This window comes from Lagenorhynchus albirostris, chromosome 9 (assembly GCF_949774975.1).
Source record: "Lagenorhynchus albirostris chromosome 9, mLagAlb1.1, whole genome shotgun sequence".
Taxonomy (NCBI): Eukaryota; Metazoa; Chordata; class Mammalia; order Artiodactyla; family Delphinidae; genus Lagenorhynchus; species Lagenorhynchus albirostris.
In genome coordinates this window covers 35,405,843-35,425,662 of record NC_083103.1, presented here as the reverse complement: position 1 = coordinate 35,425,662, position 19,820 = coordinate 35,405,843, and the positions used below count along the sequence as shown (strand labels likewise).

Here is a 19,820-nt window from a genome sequence, read left to right as displayed (position 1 = left end):
GTGTTGAAAACCTTGGACTAAAGTCCCCGTAGATGATGGGAAACTACATAATGGTTTTAAGTTTGAGAAAGGTCACTCTATTCGGGAGTTCAAAGTAATGATTATTAGATAATCTAAGACAAGGGTATAAGGTCCTTTCTGGGATATACTGGTGAGCTGTGGCAAAGCAGAGGGTGAGGGGAAAGATTGTGTCCACGAACCTCCATTCCCTGAGAGCCCCTCTGTTGGCCCTTGTTAAGCGTGCTGGAAGCCTTCTCCCCAGACCAAAGCTCCTGGACAAGCAAACAGATCTCTTTCTCAGAGAGACTGGTGGTATTTCAGTCTGCTGTCTGTGTAGTGCCCTGGGGGTGACAGTCTGCCAAGGACTGTCTCTTCGACTGTTCTGGACCCAGGAGCTGGGCTCCAGAGCCAGGGAATCAAGGGTGTCTCTTGGGTGGCAGCTCTAAAAACCAGGGCACCGGATGGTATAAGAGCTCCCTTCTGGGAGATACTGACCCTCTGGAGTTTGCAGAGGGAGGATGTCACGGCTGCCAGTCTTCCTTCTGGAGAGGGTTCCAGCAGGTTCCTGGATGTGTGTGTTAGATTAGATGCCTGCCCCTCAGGCCAATGCTTTATTATAAGCAAATGAGCCTCTTTCACTTGAAGTCTGGGCGCCAGAGGCTTCCTCTGATCTGGGCCCCGAGCTGGGTGAGTCCCAGTGTGTGAGCTCTTTCCTCAGGTCATTACAGCCTTGTGGGTCTTGTGGACACGAGCCTCTGGTTTTCGCAGCTAGACGTTGTGGAGGATTGTCTCTTAGGTGCAGGTGTTAAGAGGTGGGGTGCCTGATGTGGGGTTCAAACTCTTTGCTTCTTAAGGAGAAGCTTTGGGTTTTAAGTTCCCTACTGACTCTGGGTCTCTGAATTGGGGCTGGGGTTTACAGTGAGATTATATCTCACCCTATCCTATCTGCTTCGATGCAGTTTTTTTTTTTTTCCCTCATTTGTCCCATGTGCTCAGCCAGCCTTTAGGTTTTTTCCAGAGGAAAATGTTCCATAGGTAGCTGTAGACTTAGTGTGGAGGACGAGGTGCACTCGGGATCTACCTGTGTCACCATCCTGAACTGGAACCTCCCAGCCAATTTTATTTTTATTTATTTATTTTTGGCCACGTTGGGTCTTTGCTGCTGCGCGCGGGCTTTTCTCTAGTTGCAGTGAGCAGGGGCTACTCTTCGTTGTGGTGCGCGGGCTTCTCATTGCGGTGGCTTCTCTCGTTGTGGAGCACGGGCTCTAAGTGCACGGGCTTCAGTAGTTGTGGCACGTGGGCTCAGTAGTTGCGGCATGCAGGTTCAGTAGTTGTGGCACACGGGCTTAGTTGCTCTGTGACATGTGGGATCTTCCTGGACCAGGGATCGAACCTGTGTTCCTTCATAGGCAGGCAGATTCTTAACCACTGCACCACCAGGGGAGTCTCCCAGCCAATTTTAATTGAATACCAATTTTATATTAATCCATTGGAAATACCGATGAAGCACCTGCTCTGTTCTGAGTGCTATGCCAGTTTTTGTGGGGAAGTGAAAGAAACAAAATCTAACAGAGTTTGGCAATGTGGGAAGCAAGGCATGACCACGTAAAAAAACTAAAGAATAAAAAAGAGCTATTAATAGAGAAGTAATAGACTGGAGTTACTAGGCAGTGTGTAGCTAACTTCAAAATTATGTGGCTCCCCAAACTTACCCCTGTACCCCTCCCTCCGCCCCCAGGGGTGGACAGCAGTGACAGAACGCTGGCCCCCCACAAGCCCACAGAACAGTCGCTGCCTAAGCAGAGGGTGGCAACTGGGGAACGACAGGTGGGCCCTGGGCACCAGGAGCAACCGGGCCAGTGGCTGAGAACTGGTCCCAGGGAGGTGGTAGGTGGTGGGAGGGAGCTGTACATGAATGGAGGCTCCAAGGGCCCAGTTCATGCCCTACTGTCCCACGGGGCTTCACTGACAAAACTCAGTCAAAGGTAAAATTACTGAGAATTTCAAGATGGTGACTGCGGAGCATTAACCCCCGAGTGTGGGTCCCTCCTGAGGGCAGGATCCTGTGCAAATGCACTGGTCACATGCCCATGAAGCCAGCCCTACCTTGACCTTGCAGCAGACACGGTGGTGCTCTCCCTTGACCCCCTCACATCTCTTGTGTAGGTTCTGTGTGCCCTTCGCCTGGCTTCTGTGGGCTTTGCTTCTGAAGGTTGACACCTTACAACTTGCCTCAGAGCACTGACCCTCAGCCTCTATAGCCCCTTCACCCTACTATACTGAGAGCGGAAGTGTCTAGGAGTTCACTTCCTCCCCAGGCAGCCTGGAGTCAATGATTGACTCATGAGTGTGGGAGTATGGAAGCCTAGTTCCCCGGCCTTCGATGCCCAGAGGCCAGCCATTCTCTGAGGCTTCATTCATCCCCCAGAGCAACCGGGGATCAGGCTGAGGCTGGGACTTCCTTCCCTCCCTCGCTCCCTCTCCTGGGAGCACTTCCTTAGGAAATCACTTGCTCTCAAATCTCGTCAGGGTCACTACTGGGGAACCAGAGTTCAGATAAACCTTCCCTTTTCCTACTTTTTGATACATCAACCTAGATAGGTAAACTGAGGCAAAAGTGATATAAAGGTGTTAAGTTCACTGAGTTCAGTACATTAAATTGGTGGTTAGGGAAGACCACATAGAAGGGAGACTGCTGAACAGGTAGACTTCTGCAGGCAAGGGAAAGAGAAGGGTATAGAAGCAGGGAGAACAGTGTGGGCAGTCACACAGGGAAGAAATGAAAGAAACGCAATTTTTTTTTTTGGTTGTGGGGAGAGGTGCGGAGAACAGATCATTCGCTGGAGCAGAGGATCTTTCCATGTACATTTTCCACAGAGGTGAGGATCTCAACAGTTCTGTCTCTTTCCAGTGGTTAAGTTTGCCCTCAGCCTCGAAGGGATGTGATGGACCCTGACCCTTCTGTGGGGATGCAGTCAGCACGGTGAGCTGGTTGTTTCTGGGCCAGCCTGGCAAAAGCGAGCTGCCATATGTGTTGGTGAGCAGGCATGGGTTAGGGTCCACCTGTTCCGTAGGCTGGGAGAAAGCACAGGTTCTTATTGCCCAAGGGTGGAGATGTCAAGTCAGCCTCAGCTTCACAGACATAGGAAGGTCATGTCCTTGCCCCACTGGCTTTGTGGGGTTGGGTGTGAGGGCTTCCCCAGTATGAGGGCCATACACATGTCCAAGAATAGAGTGTGGGGCATCTTCAAATGCTTCTCAGTGGAAGCAGAGAACTTCCCAAAGCAGGTGAGAAGTGAGTGGAATGGCAACCGATATAGTAGAGCACTGGCTTCAGAGTCAGACATGATAGAGGCTGGAGTCTGACTTCTAGCTTTGCAGTACCCGCTGTTTAATATGTTGGAACCTCAATATCTTTATCTGTAAATGGGGATAATAATCTGCCTTGCAGGATGGCCGTGAGGATGAAAAAAAGATAGTGCATGTTAAGTGCACAGCTCTGAACAAATATGTATTTCTTCTCCTTGTCTAATCCTAAGTCTTGAAACTCTATTTTATGGGTTTCTCTTTTGGAATCTAAAAAAATCCATATCTTTAAGAAACGTTTTGAAAAGCCTTTTGTGTTGCCAGGAGAGTCGTCTGAGGCCACCTTCTCTTACTTTCCCGGCAGGATTCTAATAGACCTTGAGGATCATTGAATGGAAATCATCTGACCATTTTTCATTGTAATAGGAAAACCTCAGGTCTTGACTCAAATGAAATAGATATAAAGAAGTAGAAGATAAGTTCCCCTCCACTTCTGAATTCTGTGGTGCCTTCCTGCATGTTTGTTTAGTCTAATCAAGGCAAGGTATAAAGGATTAACTCTGAATCTGAAATGTACTTGTCTGTGGGTACTAAAGATCTGGTTCCGTGCTTAAGGAGATTAACATCTAGTTAAGGAGGCTCTCAGCGTGCAAGAAGTAGAGGGGAATATATATTTACGAATTAGGCTTTTTATAATACAAAAGATGTTCCCATCTGTAATATGTGAGAACCTTTAGTCATTTTCAGATTTCTTTTTGTTTTCCAGGGTAACAGTGTCTAGAGCAGCGAATTGCCTTTGTAGACATTTGGCATGCACATTTGACCGGGTATAGAAGATAATCGGGCTCTTCTTTATTCAGTAGCAGAGGATCCAGGGATTTGATAGACTGGATTGATAAACTGGAATCTATTAAGGATCTGATAGACTGTTGACTGGGAAGTCAGACACCCAGGTTTTTCTTTTGATTCTCTCCTGTGTGATCCTCATTGCACCTCTCACGATCAAGGTGAATTAAATACGCATTTGCTACAAATAGGATATGATGGGCACTATTAGATTCCTAGCTGAATTTTTTTTTCACATTTGGTTTTTTTAGTATATTCGGAGTTGTGCATTTATCAACATTATCAATTTTACAAGTTTTCATTACCTCTTGAAGAAATCCCTCACCTCTTAGCGATCACTCCCCAATCTCCCCAAGGGTCCCCAAGCCTTAGGCAATCACTAATCTACTTTCTGTCTCTGTGGATTTGCCTAAATGGAATCATACAAGGGCGCCCTTTGTAGCTGGCTTCTTTTATTAAGAATGTTTTCAAAGTTCTTTAGTGTTGGTAGTATGTGTCAGTAGTTCATTTCTTTTTTCTTTTTTTTGGCCACACGTTGTGGCTTGTGGGATCTTAGTTGCCCGACCAGGGAGTGAACCTGCACCTTTGGCAGTGAGAGTGCAGAGTCCTAACCACTGGACCGCCAGGGAATTCCCCAATTGCAGAATAATATTACATTGTTTGGACATACCACCTTTTATTTGTCCATTCATCGATTGATGGGACGCTGGAGTTGTTTCCACTTTTTGGCTATTATGAATAATGCTGCTATAAGCTTTCTTGTATAAATTTTTGTGTGGACATATATTTTTATTCTCTTGGGTATTTAACTAGGAGTAGACTTGCTGAATCAAGTGGTCACTGTGTTTAGCTGTGCAGTTGTCGGACTGTTTTTTCCAAGTGCCTGCACCATTTTACATTCCCACCAGCAGTGTGTGAGGCTTCCAAATTCTCTCCATCCCTGTTAAAAGCTAGTTATTAGCTTTCTTTTTGATTATAGCCATCCTGGTAGGTGTGAAGTGATACTGCACTGTGCTTTTGATTTAAATTTTCCTGATGGCAAATAATGTTGAGTATCTTTTCGTGTGCTTATTGGCTGCTATATATCCTCTTTGGAAAAATTTATTCAGATCATTTGTCCATTTTTAATTGGGTTGTGTGTCTTTATGATTTGGTAATAGTTATTTTACAGATACAAATCCCTTATCAGATGTGATTTACAGAATTTTTTCCCCCATTCTGTAGATTCTATCACTTTCTTCATGGTGTTCTTTGAGGCACAAAAGTTGTTAAATTTGATGTCCAGTTTTTCTTTTATTGCCTAATCCTGAGACTGAAGATTTACTCCATATGATTTCTTTAAAAAGTTTTATAGGTTTAGTTCTTATATTTAGATCTTTGATATATTTTGAGTCAAGTTTTTTAATATGGTGAGAAAGGGGTCCGACTTCATTTTTTTGCATGTGGGTAGCCAGTTGTCCCAGCGCCGTTTGTTGAAGACCAATGAATTTTCTTGGTACCCTTGTTGAAGATCAGTTGACCATAAATGTGAAGATTTATTTCTGGACTCTCAAATTCTATTCCACTGATATATTTGTTTATTCTTATGCCAGTACTGTTTTGATTATTTGGCGTTGTGGTAAGTTTTGAAATGGATAAGTGTGAGCCCTCCAACTTTGTTTCTTCTTTTTTAAGATTGTTTTGGCTATTTCAGTCCTCTTGAATTTCCGTATGAGTATTAATGACCAGCTTTTCAAATTCTGCAAAGATGTCAGCTGTACTTTCAAAGGGATTGCATTGAATGTGTAGATCATTGTGGGGAATACTGCCATCTGAACAATATTAAATCATATCCATAGACATGGAATGTCTTTCCATTTATTTAGGTCTTCTTTAATTCTTTCAAAGTGTTTTATAGTTTCAGAGTATAAGTTTTGCAAGGCTTTTGTTAAATTAAAAAATGATTATTAAATATTCTTTCTGATGCTATTGTAAATGGAATTATTAATTTCACTTGTTTGCTCATTGCTACTTCATAGAAATGCAAATTTATGTTTGCATATTAATCTTGTATCCTGCAGCTTTGCTGATCTCATTTATTCTAATAATTTTTTAGTGGATTTCTTAAATTTTTACTTACAAGATCAGGTCATCTATAAATAGAGTTGTATTTTTTTTTTTTTAACATCTTTATTGGAGTATAATTGCTTTACAATGGTATGTTAGCTTCAGCTTCACAACAAAATGAATCAGTTATATACATACATATATTCCCATATCTCTTCCCGCTTGCGTCTCCCTCCCTCCCACCCTCCCTATCCCACCCCTCCAGGCGGTCACAAAGCACCGAGCTGATCTCCCTGTGCTATGCGGCTGCTTCCCACTAGCTATTTACCTTACGTTTGGTAGTGTATATATGTCCATGCCTCTTTATCGCTTTGTCACCGTTTACCCTTCCCCCTCCCCATAACCTCAAGTCCATTCTCTAGTAAGTCTGTGTCTTTATTCCTGTTTCACCCCTAGGTTTTTCATGACATTTTTTTTTTAAATTCCATATATATGTGTTAGCATACGGTATTTGTCTCTCTCTTTCTGACTTACTTCACTCTGTATGACAGACTCTAGGTCTATCCACCTCATTACAAATAGCTCAATTTCGTCTCTTTTTATGGCTGAGTAATATTCCATTGTATATATGTGCCACATCTTCTTTATCCATTCATCCGATGATGGACACTTAGGTTGTTTCCATCTCCGGGCTATTGTAAATAGAGCTGCAATGAACATTTTGGTACATGACTCTTTTTGAATTATGGTTTTCTCAGGGTATATGCCCAGTAGTGGGATTGCTGGGTCATATGGTAGTTCTATTTGTAGCTTTTTAAGGAACCTCCATACTGTTCTCCACAGTGGCTGTATCAATTTACATTCCCACCAACAGTGTAAGAGGGTTCCCTTTTCTCCACACCCTCTCCAGCATTTATTGTTTCTAGATTTTTTGATGATGGCCATTCTGACTGGTGTGAGATGATATCTCATTGTAGTTTTGATTTGCATTTCTCTCATGATTAGTGATGTTGAGCATTCTTTCATGTGTTTGTTGGCACTCTGTATATCTTCTTTGGAGAAATGTCTATTTAGGTCTTCTGCCCATTTTTGGATTGGGTTGTTTGTTTTTTTGTTATTAAGCTGCATGAGCTGCTTATAAATTTTGGAGATCAATCCTTTGTCAGTTGCTTCATTTGCAAATATTTTTTCCCATTCTGAGGGTTGTCTTTTGGTCTTCTTTATGGTTTCCTTTGCTGCGCAAAAGCTTTTAAGTTTCATTAGGTCCCATTTGTTTACTCTTGTTTTTATTTCCATTTCTCTAGGAGGTGGGTCAAAAAGGACCTTGCTGTGATTTATGTCATAGAGTGTTCTGCCTATGTTTTCCTCTAAGAGTTTGATAGTTTCTGGCCTTACATTTAGGTCTTTAATCCATTTTGAGCTTATTTTTGTGTATGGTGTTAGGGAGTGATCTAATTTCATACCTTTACATGTAGCTGTCCAGTTTTCCCAGCACCACTTATTGAATAGGCTGTCCTTTCTCCACTGTACATTTCTGCCTCCTTTGTCAAAGATAAGGTGTCCATATGTGCGTGGGTTTATCTCTGGGCTTTCTATCCTGTTCCATTGATCTATCTTTCTGTTTTTGTGCCAGTACCATACCGTCTTGATAACTGTAGCTTTGTAGTATAGTCTGAAGTCTGGGAGCCTGATTCCTCCAGTTCCTTCTTTCGTTCTCAAAATTGCTTTGGCTATTCGGGGTCTTTTATGTTTCCATACAAATTGCAAAATTTTTTGTTCTAGTTCTGTGAAAAATGCCAGTGGTAGTTTGATAGGGATTGCATTGAATCTATAGATTGCTTTCGGTAGTAGAGTCATTTTCACAATGTTGATTCTTCCAATCCAAGAACATGGTATATCTCTCCATCTATTTGTATCGTCTTTAATTTCTTTCATCAGTGTCTTATAATTTTCTGCATACAGATCTTTTGTCTCCTTAGGTAGGTTTATTCCTAGATATTTTATTCTTTTTGTTGCAATGGTAAATGGGAGTGTTTTCTTGATTTCACTTTCAGACTTTTCATCATTAGTATATAGGAATGCCAGAGATTTCTGTGCATTAATTTTGTATCCTGCCACTTTACCAAATTCATTGATTAGCTCTAGTAGTTTTCTGGTAGCATCTTTAGGGTTCTCTATGTATAGGATCATGTCATCTGCAAACAGTGACAGCTTTACTTCTTCTTTTCCGATTTGGATTCCTTTTATTTCCTTTTCTTCTCTGATTGCTGTGGCTAAAACTTCCAAAACTATGTTGAATAAGAGTGGTGAGAGTGGACAACCTTGTCTTGTTCCTGATCTTAGTGGAAATGCTTTCAGTTTTTCACCATTGAGGATGATGTTTGCTGTGGGCTTGTCATATATGGCCTTTATTATGTTGAGGAAAGTTCCCTCTATGCCTACTTTCTGCAGGGTTTTTATCATAAATGGGTGTTGAATTTTGTCAAAAGCTTTCTCTGCATCTATTGAGATGATCATATGGTTTTTCTCCTTCAGTTTGTTAATATGGTTTATCACATTGATAGATTTGCGTATATTGAAGAATCCTTGCATTCCTGGAATAAACCCCACTTGATCATGGTGTATGATCCTTTTAATGTGCTGTTGGATTCTGTTTGCTAGTATTTTGTTGAGGATTTTTGCATCTATGTTCATCAGTGATATTGGCCTGTAGTTTTCTTTCTTTGTGACATCCTTGTCTGGTTTTGGTATCAAGGTGATGGTGGCCTCGTAGAAGGAGTTTGGGAGTGTATTTCTGTCTTATCTGAGTGCCTTTTATATTCTTGCCTCATTGCCCTGAGTAGAACTTCCAGTACAATGTTGAATAGAAGTGATGGGAACAGATAGTCTTGTCTTGTTTCTGATCTTAAGGAGGAAAGCTTTCAATTTTTCACCATGAATTGTGATGTTGGGTGTGGATTTTCTTAGATGAGTTTAACCAGGTTGAAGAAATTGTCTTCTATTCCTACATGCTCTTATCAGGTTGAGGAGGTTCTCTTCCATTCCTTGTTGGTTGATTTTTTTTTAACATGAAAGGGTTTTACCTTTTTAAAGTGCTTTTTCTGCATCTATCAAGATGATCATGTAGTTTTATCCTGTTCTATTGATGTGGTGTATTATACTAATTGATTTTTGGATATTATACCAAGCTTGCATTCCTGGGATTAATCCCACTTAGTCATGTGGTATAATCCTTTTAATATATTCCTGGATTTGATTTGATAGTATATTAATTTCTATATCTATATTCATGAGAGAGATTGGTTTGTAGTTTTGATGCCTTTTGTCTGATTTTTGTATTAGATTTTTAAACTATGTGAGCTATGTGGAATAGTTTGGTTTTTTTGTTGTTTTTTTTCGTTTTTTCCAGTACGCGGGCCTCTCACTGTTGTGGCCTCTCCCGTTGTGGAGCACAGGCTCCGGACGCGCCGGCTCAGTGGCCATGGCTCACGGGACCAGCCGCTCCGCGGCATGTGGGATCTTCCCAGACCGGGGTACGAACCCGTGTCCCCTGCATCAGCAGGCGGACTCTCAACCACTGTGCCACCAGGGAAGCCTTGTTTTTTTTTTTAAACTAACATTTGCTATTTAGTGTACCATGAGCCAGGCATTTAAATTTTTTTTTTAGATGACGCCCCTTTATTTGTTAAGTGTACAGTTTTGTAACTCAAAAATATTGAAAATTTTGTCTCTCTCATTCCAGTATTTATACTAGCTATGTCGCTCACATTCCAATGTTTATACTAGCTATCCCTTTTTCTTGTCTTATGATACTGGCTGGAATCTCCGTAACAGTGGTGAATAATAATCATATTAAAGGTGCTCATTAAAGTCAGGAAGAAGACATCAGACAATCCTGTCTTTAATGTGTTCCTTATCTGTTTAAGCTGCTTGATATAATGTCTGGTAGTTTCTGATCTGTCAATCTATCTTATATATGTGTGTGTGTATGTGTGTGTGTGTGTGTATATATACACACACACACAGTCCACATGTAAAGGAAATTTAGATCTATTTCTGATTTACTGAAAGGTCATAAGATCATGAACAGCTGTTACATGTTACTAAATCAATCTAGCTTATATATATAAATATGTATATATGTGTATATATAGTATGTATATGTATGCGTGTATATGGATATATATGTATATACATATAGTCATCATATAAAGGAAATTTAGTTTTCTGCCTGATTTAAAAGGCCAAAAAATCATGAACAGCTGTTACATTTTATTAAACACCCTCTTCAGGGTACCTTTTGAGATAATTATGTGTTTTTTCCCTTTCATTTATTAACATTAATTACATTAATAGAGTCCATAATGTTGAACTATTTCTGAAATCCTTAAATTTATATTTAGTAATGTTTAGGATTTTTGCATCAATGTTAATAATAGTAATATTAATAAAAATAGTAATAATAACTAATTACTGGAAGCACTGATAAATGCCAGGCATTTGTTCTAAACATTTTACCTTAAACTCGTTCAACACTTTTTAACTCGTAAGTGAGATACGATAGGTTTTCCTGTGTACGTGATTTAATTCAAGGCTTTTTGAATTTTATGCTCTAGACTGGTTTAAATATATAGGCAATACCTCTTTTATAAATGATTCTGATGGAATTAGCCTGAAAATAATGTGGGCTGATAATTTGTGTCTCGGGAGGCTGGGAACTCTTATTACTGAAAATGTTCATTTTCCATCTCTTTATGGTATTGTTCTATTTAATTAATTTTAAGCTCTTCTGTGGACCAATTTACATTTTGTTGAAATCATATATTTCATCGAGATCGCCCCCTTTTTTGGGGCAAATAGTTGGACATTATATTCTTAATAAAATTTTTATATTTGTGGTTATATCTTGTAAACGTGGAATAATGTGTTTCCTTCTTGGTCAAGCTTATCATGGGTTGTGTAATTTATTGGCCTTTTTAATGAAGCAGTTCTTAAGTTTTATTGATCAAGTCTGTTTTTCACTTTAAATTCATTGATTTCTGCTTCTTACCTCTTTGATTTCTGCTTCTTACCTCTTTTTCAATCACTTTGGTATTTTTACTAGCTTCTTGGATGTTCATTTGTTTTCAGTATTTTCTGTTTACTGGTAAAATCACTGAAGGCTTTGTTTTCTTATGAGTACCACTGAATATAGCCCACGGATACTGCTATATACTGTTTTCCTTTTCTGTACTTTTCTATAATTCTTAATTTCAGTTAACTTCCTCTTTGATCCAAGTTAGAGGAGTATTAAAAATTTCAAAGTGATTTCAAAGTGATTAAATTAAAAAATACTTAATGGGTGACTCCTGGTTTTATTGTTAACTGAACATGTAAAATATGTTCTATAAGATGTGAGACGGAAAACCTCTCTGGTACCTGTACGTGCTCAACATTTTAAAAGGAACATTTTAAAAGGATGGACAGTTTTTGTGTGTATATAGATATAACTTTATGTGTAACAGTTGTGTTATTCAACTTCTCTGTTTTGATTTATGATCTCGAACTATGACATTCTGAGAGAGATAGATTAATAGCTTCTATTATGATTAGACTTTTGTCATATCCTCCTTGGATAAGTTTAAGGGCTAAGCCTGGAAATGTCATGCATTGCCTGTACCGCATTTTATTGACTAATACTGGGAAATTTGATCTAGCAGTGTGCCAAGGATGAGAAAACCTGGATGTTGGAATAACGAGGCGGTCTCTGTTTTGATTGTCTGGGATGTAGTCTGTGCCCAAATACATGAAAGTAACGTGGGTAAGAGGCTGCATCACATAGGGGCTTTTTCCAGGTGGTACTCTGAGGTACATAGTATATACTAAGCAACTATTAAGTGAATAGATGATTCATTTACTCCAGCTCTGGTTAGGGCTGCTCAGAAATTTCATGGCTGATTTCAAAGGTTCACATGGAATATATTGTGCCAGGAATAGTACTGTCCTGGATGCACTATATGTGGGAGGCTGCACCGGATAGTGAAAAGGGCAAAGGTGTTGGTATCTGGAGACTGAAACAAATAATTCCTTGGGATTTTGGATAGGATTAGAAGTATTTGCAAAACATCTACCATAGTTCTTGGCACATAATTTAAAAAACAAAAAGCCATGATGGTGTTGTTAAGGTGGAAATTTGAGGCTGAGGGGAAAGAGGATATACGGAGGAGTGGCCAGAGAAGCAAACAGCCACTTGACTCTAGTTCACTGGTTAAAGGAAAACAGTATCTATCACCCCAGTCTTCAGGTAGTGTTCAATTTCCAGTCAAAAGTCACCTTTGCTGATGAAGCACAATGGGGAAACCACATTCTGGATCTGAACACTTGCCCTCATGTGCACCATGGGGAGTCGTCATCCACTGCCTTTTCCAAAGCTGTCATCCAGAAAACCTGCATTTACTGTTTTGGAAATCACGGTTTCCAATTTCTGCTCGGCTTCCAGCTATTCTCAGGTAAGGCCATTATTGAATTAATGGCCGAAGAGTTCATTCAGTGGCTGAGTTTCCTTCAGCTAAAGGCGGGCATCTCTCTCCCTCGTGGGGTTCCAGCAGCCAGAGGTGGATCATTTGGGAGGTGATTCCTTAAACCAGGAGCGAATTTCTTGGCATAACAATATCTAGAAACTCCCTAGGTAACTGAGCCAGTTGAGTTTCTATGAATACCTTGAGTGAGTAGATAAAATGAAATGGAAAACTTAAATATAAAGGCAACTGAAAACATACCTGGAGGTAGCAATTGAAATAGGCTCTTCCGTGTAATGGAATGGGCACTCTGTTATTAATTCTCATCTATATTTCTAATTTGATGGATTTTTATTTTTTTATTTATTTTTTTTTACTGTACCCATAGAGCACGTTGGAGGAGCACCAAAGATGAATCTGTCTCGCTGAGCTATTTAATAGCATTGCAGATTTAATGTTTATTTTTCCTGATTCAAGTGTTAATACGGAGCTTTGTTAAAATGGAAAGCTTAATTAACATAGATTAAATCTAATCAAACATTCTGCCAGTATACGCAACTCTATAAGATCTAATGGTAAATCTTCTGTTTTTCAATTTTATTCCTAAATTATAGATAAAATTAAATCTAAGCATAATTATCTAGGAAGCTGGAAGCTAGGAGTCTAAGCAAAAGCTTCCTGTGGGACACTTCTGTGAGGAGATGAAGAGGACATTTTGCGCCCCCTAAGAAGGCATCTCCTCTTTTAAAAAATTTTGTATTTCGAAAGATACTCTTCAGTTTTCGGAGTTCTTGTGGTGGAAAGAACTACTTTCTACTTTGATGCCAGATAGATGTGGGTTCAATTCCTGGCTCTATCAATTACCAGACAGGTGAGCTTTTGCAGCTGCTTTTAATTTACCTCAAACTCAGCGTCCTTTCATGGAAAGTGAAGTTAATGATTACCATGTCATGGAGTTACTGGGAGGATTCAATAGAAGCACGTAGGTGCATAGTTCCTCAAGCGTCTCAGTTTTCAAGGCGCTCATCAAATCTCATTTCCCTTCCTCGCCTCATGTTTGTTTGTAGATATTTCCTCATACCGTCTCAAATTCTTCAGAAGTGAAAAAGGTAGATATTGGGAATTTCTCATCATTTGAAATAGCAATTAGGTTTTCACATCAAGAGATTGTTGTACATAATCTAAAAATAGTGGTTGTCCTAATGGAGTGCATTCAGTAATTTCTAAGCAGCAGATTTACCTTCCTAGTTATGGATGATTTAAGCTAACATGTAAATTATTTTGCACTTTCAGACAATTTATTGAAGATGTCAGAATGGAGGGATAGGAGGTGGAAGAAATTCCAGAATAGTATTACATGGTTTGAACCTAGCCCAATAAAAAGCTTTTCTCGGGCTTCCCTGGTGGCGCAGTGGTTGAGAGTCCGCCTGCCGATGCAGGGGACACAGGTTCGTGCCCCAGTCCGGGAAGATCCCACATGCCGCCGAGCAACTAGGCCCGTGAGCCATGGCCGCTGAGCCTGCGCGTCCGGAGCCCGTGCTCCGCAACGGGAGAGGCCACAGCAGTGAGAGGCCCGCGTACTGCAAAAAACAAAAAGCTTTTCTCATGGGTGATTAATAGTACATTTTTAGAAATTAAACTTCTTATATAAACTTAAGTTTAATTCTTTCCTCAAGGATATATAGTATAAGGCTTATATTAAAAAAAGAAGTAGGTGACTTCAGTTGTTAAATTGCTTACATTTGCGAAGGAAAGAAGCAAGTTCAGATTGGAATCTTGTCCAAATGCAGATCTCTCTATGCTGCTTTCAAAGTATACAAATAGGTCTTCACTTTCCAAACAAATGTGGGGAGGCTCTAGATTTAGAGCTGTGTTCCTTTTAGACTGTAAGCTCCCTCATCAACAACATTCAGGAAATATTAATGCAAATCTATCAAATACTATGTGTGGTGCTAGATACTGCGGTACAGTTGTGAAGCATACAGGGATGGAGATAGTCAGTTGATGAAACACCCCGAAGTATGGTTAGTGCCCTGATAAGAGGAATACAGGGAGCACAGAGCAGGGTACCTTGACTTTCCCAAAAGAAGTTGGAAAGCCTTCTCGCTGAGGGTTATGCTTAAGAGGCAAAGTAGAATGAGTAGAAATCAGGCAGAAGATGGTGAATGGAAGAGGGTTCTGGACGCAGCATGAGCAAAGGGGCGAGAGATGAGAGTGATCATGGTGCCTTAAAATAACTGAAGAAAAATGCCGCGTTGTTGGAGAGTGGGCAGAGCATTAGGTAGGGAAGAAGGGGCGTGGCCAGAAGTGAACCGCAGAGTCAGGCAAGAGGCTAGATGTGAATGGCTTTCTAAGCAATGCATAGGGGCTTAGCTTTTATTCCAAGGGCAATGAGGAGTCATGCAAGGGACTTAAGTACAGGTGCAGCATGATTAGATTCGTGTTTTAGAAAAATCGCACTGGCTGCTTAGAGGAGAATGGCGTGGAGGAGGCAAAATTGGAGACAGAAGGCCAGTTAGGAGGTTGTTGCAGTTGTCTAGAATCTAGACACTAGATAAGAGGATGGAGACCTGGACTATGTCAGATAACGGTGGTGCAGATGAAGAGAAATTGATTAAGATAATTAGGAGGTAGAGTGAACTGGTTGTGGTTTTATGTCGGATGTGGTGGGGAACAGAGAGGGGGAGGGGTCAAGGGTGATGCCCAGGGTTCTGGCTTGGGCTACGGGGAGGTACTGTGCCCTGAGCAGGCAGGATGAGGTGGTACATGACTTTTTTTTATCCTTGTGTTTGCATGTCACATGGTATAGAGTTCCTTGAATTTGCTTTGCTCAATTTTTTAGTTAAATCAGTTAACAAAAATAGAAGCTGCAAAGGGTAAGAATGGATGGGAAATATTCTCTGGGAAATGGGATCACCTACTTCCGGAAGGAGCCTTCTTCTTGAAGAAGGAAAGGGCAGCTAAAAGTTAAATATGCATCATCTAGAGATGCTTCTAAATGCTAGGAGACAAGACACCTGGAATCTGGGTTTCCATCATTTTTATCTTTATGCCTAGCAGAGTGCAGACAGTTTCAAGGGAAAGTTTAAAGGCTGCAGTGAGCATTAGAAAGTAGTAATTTTCAGATAGAAATAAATGAATGGAAGGATTGCATGTTAAGAAAATGAGGTTTTTCAGTAACACACTAATTAAATAAAATTTAAATCTTTGTCAGAAGAAATGAAGCTGCTCAGATGACTTTTGACCTTAATTGAGGACGAGAAGTATCATAGCAAGAGAGTATTAACGTTTTGAGCAAATTGCTCATGCTTGCACATATGCTTATTAGATTTTGGATTGCATAGTGTTTGAGAAACAGAAAACCAGCAAGTGTAGCCATGAACCCTTACTTTCTTAGTAAGAAAGTCGCAATTGCATTAATACTTATGTATAAAATCATTCAAGTTCAGTGGAATTCTCCTAGAGAATTTAAACTGTCATCTTTGACTTCCTTTAGAATTAGTAGTTGTGAAACACTTGCATGCCTGCGTAATAGGTATTTACTCATTGGGTCTGTGGAGAGAAATGTGGAGAGGTGGACCTTGTCACTGCTGAAAGATTTAACACCCTGACTTGCCGCCAAGTTCTGGGTGGAAGGCATTCCAGACTGTCAGAACATTGACGAGAGTGGTGCATTGGCAGGGATGCGGGGCCAGAAGTTAGAAGGCCTGGGCTCAAGTCTCTGCTCTGTCAGTGAATATCCAGGAGACCCTGGGCAGGCCCCTCCCTATGCCTCGGTTTACTTATCTGTCAAATTGGAATCCGTTCATTATTCCTCAGATACTAGTCTGTGTCAGACACTAATCTGTAGGCAGGAGCAGCGGTGGATTCTGCTGTGGCGAAGAGGACATGCAAGGGACCTGATCTTGGGGACCTTGCGTTCTACTGGGGCGAGTCAGAAGGTAAATACAAAAATAAACCTAACTATACATGTCACGAGAGAAAATAAAACAGGGATGAGTGACAGGCCTGTGGAAAAGAGGCCGGAGAAGCTTTACGAAGATGGGGCATTTGAACTGAACCTAAGAGCGAGCCAGCTATGAGAAAATTGGAAAGATGCGTGTCCCGGGTATAGGAGAGGGTAAGTCCTGTGGCAGAAACCAGCTTGGCATGCTCAGGAGGTAGACTGAGGGCTGGTGTATGTGGAGTGTTACAAATAGAGGACTCAGTGAGGGAGTGGCTCTGGATGAGAAGCTAATAGTAATAGCTGCTGTGACATTTTTGCAGTGTGAGGGGAAGTGCTTCGTAAATGACAAAGCATGATGTTTACACAGGCCGTATCATTTCTCGTCAGAAATCACTTATGGAGCACCAGCTGTATACAAAGAAAGTCTACCCATCCATGAGAACTGTTCCTTGGAAATCAAAATAATTTCATAATGTGCGAAGCTACAACAGTTACATTTTTTATAGAGCAAATGAACTTGGTGTTTTTTTTAAAAAAATTGTTTAGGAACCCCTCCCTCCCCCCACAACCCTTAATTGATTGAATTCTTTGCTGATTCTCATAGCTTGGTAGGAGTGAATTGGCCGTAAAGGTTATCCGTTCATCTGGAAGCAACCAGAATGACGTTCTTCTAGCCAGTAATAGCCTTTCCTGAGAGGTGGAGGGTCTTATCCCCGAGAATAAGGGTGTGGCACAGAGGTGCAGGATGTGTGAGGAGGTGCAGAGGCCCTGGGGCTGGAGTATAGCCTGCAGGGCAGTAATGGCAAAGAGCTGGTGTGGTGACCTTGGTGGGCTCCCCACGAGAGGCAGCCTTGCAGGGTTTGTTGATGAGCATGGACTTTATCTTATGGGATAAAGGTTGAAAGTGCAGGCCTAGAGGCGGCTTGCAGAAGAGCTTTGCTTGCCTCACATTGTACTGGCCCCCATAGTAATTTTTTTCCATTAAAATTAAAAAAAATCATGAAATTATTGCCAACATTAAAAAAATTGGGTGATTTGGCCTAAAATCTCAGCTTTCTAGCTTCTCATGAGAAGCACGACATGCATTCTTCAGATGGCCTCAGTCCCTAGCTCCCCTGATTGTCTCCCTATCACTGTGACACCCTGTTGGTTGCTGTCTTTTTTTTTTTTTTTTTTGCCGTATGTGGGCCTCTCACTGCTGTGGCCTCTCCCGTTGCGGAGCACAGGCTCCGGACACCCAGGCTCAGCGGCCATGGCTCACGGGCCCAGCCGCTCCGTGGCATGTGGGAACTTCCCAGACCGGGGCACGAACCCGTGTTCCCTGCATCGGCAGGCAGACTCTCAACCACTGCACCACCAGGGAAGCCCTGGTTGTTGTCTTTTTAAAAACATTTTTTTATTAATGTACAGTTAGAAAAGTGAAATTCTTGTACACATGTTTTTATTCGAAGAAAAATACTAAAGAAACTTAAAGGGCTGCTTGTTTCATGAAAAATAGTTCAGACTGTCAACCCACTGCAGTCATGTGAGATACCTTCTGGCCCCTATAGCTAACGGAGTTGGTGATCCCCTTCTGTCGGGGTTGGGGTGCCGGCGAGGTGTTGAAAAGCTGGAGACAGGCATGCTGAGCTGGCGGCTTTAGAGAAAGTTCTTAGGTGGCTGTGCAGAGGATGCATTTACCATACTGGCATTTTTGTTGCTCCTTTTGTTAAAGGAGTCGGGCCAGTTCAGGAATCATGATTGATGCTCTTCAAATTGAAAGGATGAAAGGAATCCAAGGGCAAAGAGATGAAACTAGCTAAAAAGCCCCTTGACCACGCATTACATCTTCCAAACAGGATTTCTTTCCAAAGCTGCATTAAATTGCTTTCCACAAATCACCCCAAGGACATTGCATTTTCTTATGGCCGTGGTGGCCACATTCTCTGAAGTCAGAGTTTGGGAGCGTATAGTCTGATAAAGAATTTTAGGCTGACTTCAGGGGTGGTTCTTAGATTGGAAGGTAGAGTTCAGTTCCTGAGATCGTGGAATCCTTGGGATGGGTTAGTAACTAACTGGGCAGTCGGACAAGAAATTATCCTAGAAGAGCTGTCCTTGAAAATCTGAGCTGCGTAGTCATCATCGGTTTAGCAGAATCGGCTCTGCAGAAACAGTAAGTAGGTACACATGATGAGTTTAAAGGGGACAGTGAAAATAACCACTGCTGGCCCATTTGTCTCCGTTTGTTCTGCCCTGATTTGATTCTGGGTGCCTGGCTCTCAACTTTGGGAACATGGAATAACTGATGTCTTTCTGGGTATTGTATATTCAGTGTCTTGTGTTTTATCTTGATCAAACCAACCAGAGGTAGGAGTGCTTCATAGTTGTTCCCAGCATTCAGAACATGATGTATTTTTTTCAAAGAGCACATGAATTCATTTGGTGGTTTTGACTTCATTCACAGAAGAACCTTGGGCTAGAAACTGGGGCTGTTGGTCTGGCCCCCCTTAAATGATGACAGCTTTCAGCCTGAATTTACACTTCTGAGACGCAGTGAAAGGGGAGGCAAAGTTGATTACCCAGAATGTGCTAGATATTGGACAGTCATTATATCATTATGTCCTCATCACAGCCAAGATTGGCAGTTTCCTCATCTCAAAGATGGAAAAACAGTGCCTTTCAGAGAGGTGAAGTAACGTGCCCAAGGTGATGTAGATAGAAAGTGGCACAGCTAGAATACAAAGCCAAGTCTAAAGTACTGGAAATAAGACCCAGAAGGGTGCTTAAGGATTTTGACCAACATGTTATCTTTAAACATCACTTTTTATGTTTTATCTCTGGCATTCATTCATGTGAGTGATTGCAGTTTTGTTGAGTTGGACATGTTGAGATTGATGGCATTCCAGCCTGACTCAGTACATGCATCACTGGCAAGCATGTGGCAGGTCTGCCACGTAGGATCCAAGGACTCCTGGGTCTGCAAATAGTCTTGTAAAACAAGAACTATGTTACATGATGAAATAAACTTGAGAAAGATGACACATACTCTTTCTTTCTTGGAGAATCACAGTAAATATTAGCATATTTAAGGCTCTTCAAAATCATGTAATAAAGTCCTAGACCCTTTATTAAGCACTTCAAATGCATCATTGCATTGAATCCTTACAGAATGATGAAGTAGTTTCTATCGTTATCCCCGT

At 41.1% G+C, this 19,820-nt stretch overlaps 1 protein-coding gene across 2 annotated transcripts in view; it reads left to right on the top strand.

Annotated features, from left to right (window-relative positions):
* The window catches only part of NELL1 (neural EGFL like 1), an 859,251-nt gene that overhangs the window by 82,165 nt on the left and 757,266 nt on the right, over window positions 1-19,820 (top strand). The gene's annotated exons all lie outside the window — the stretch shown is intronic.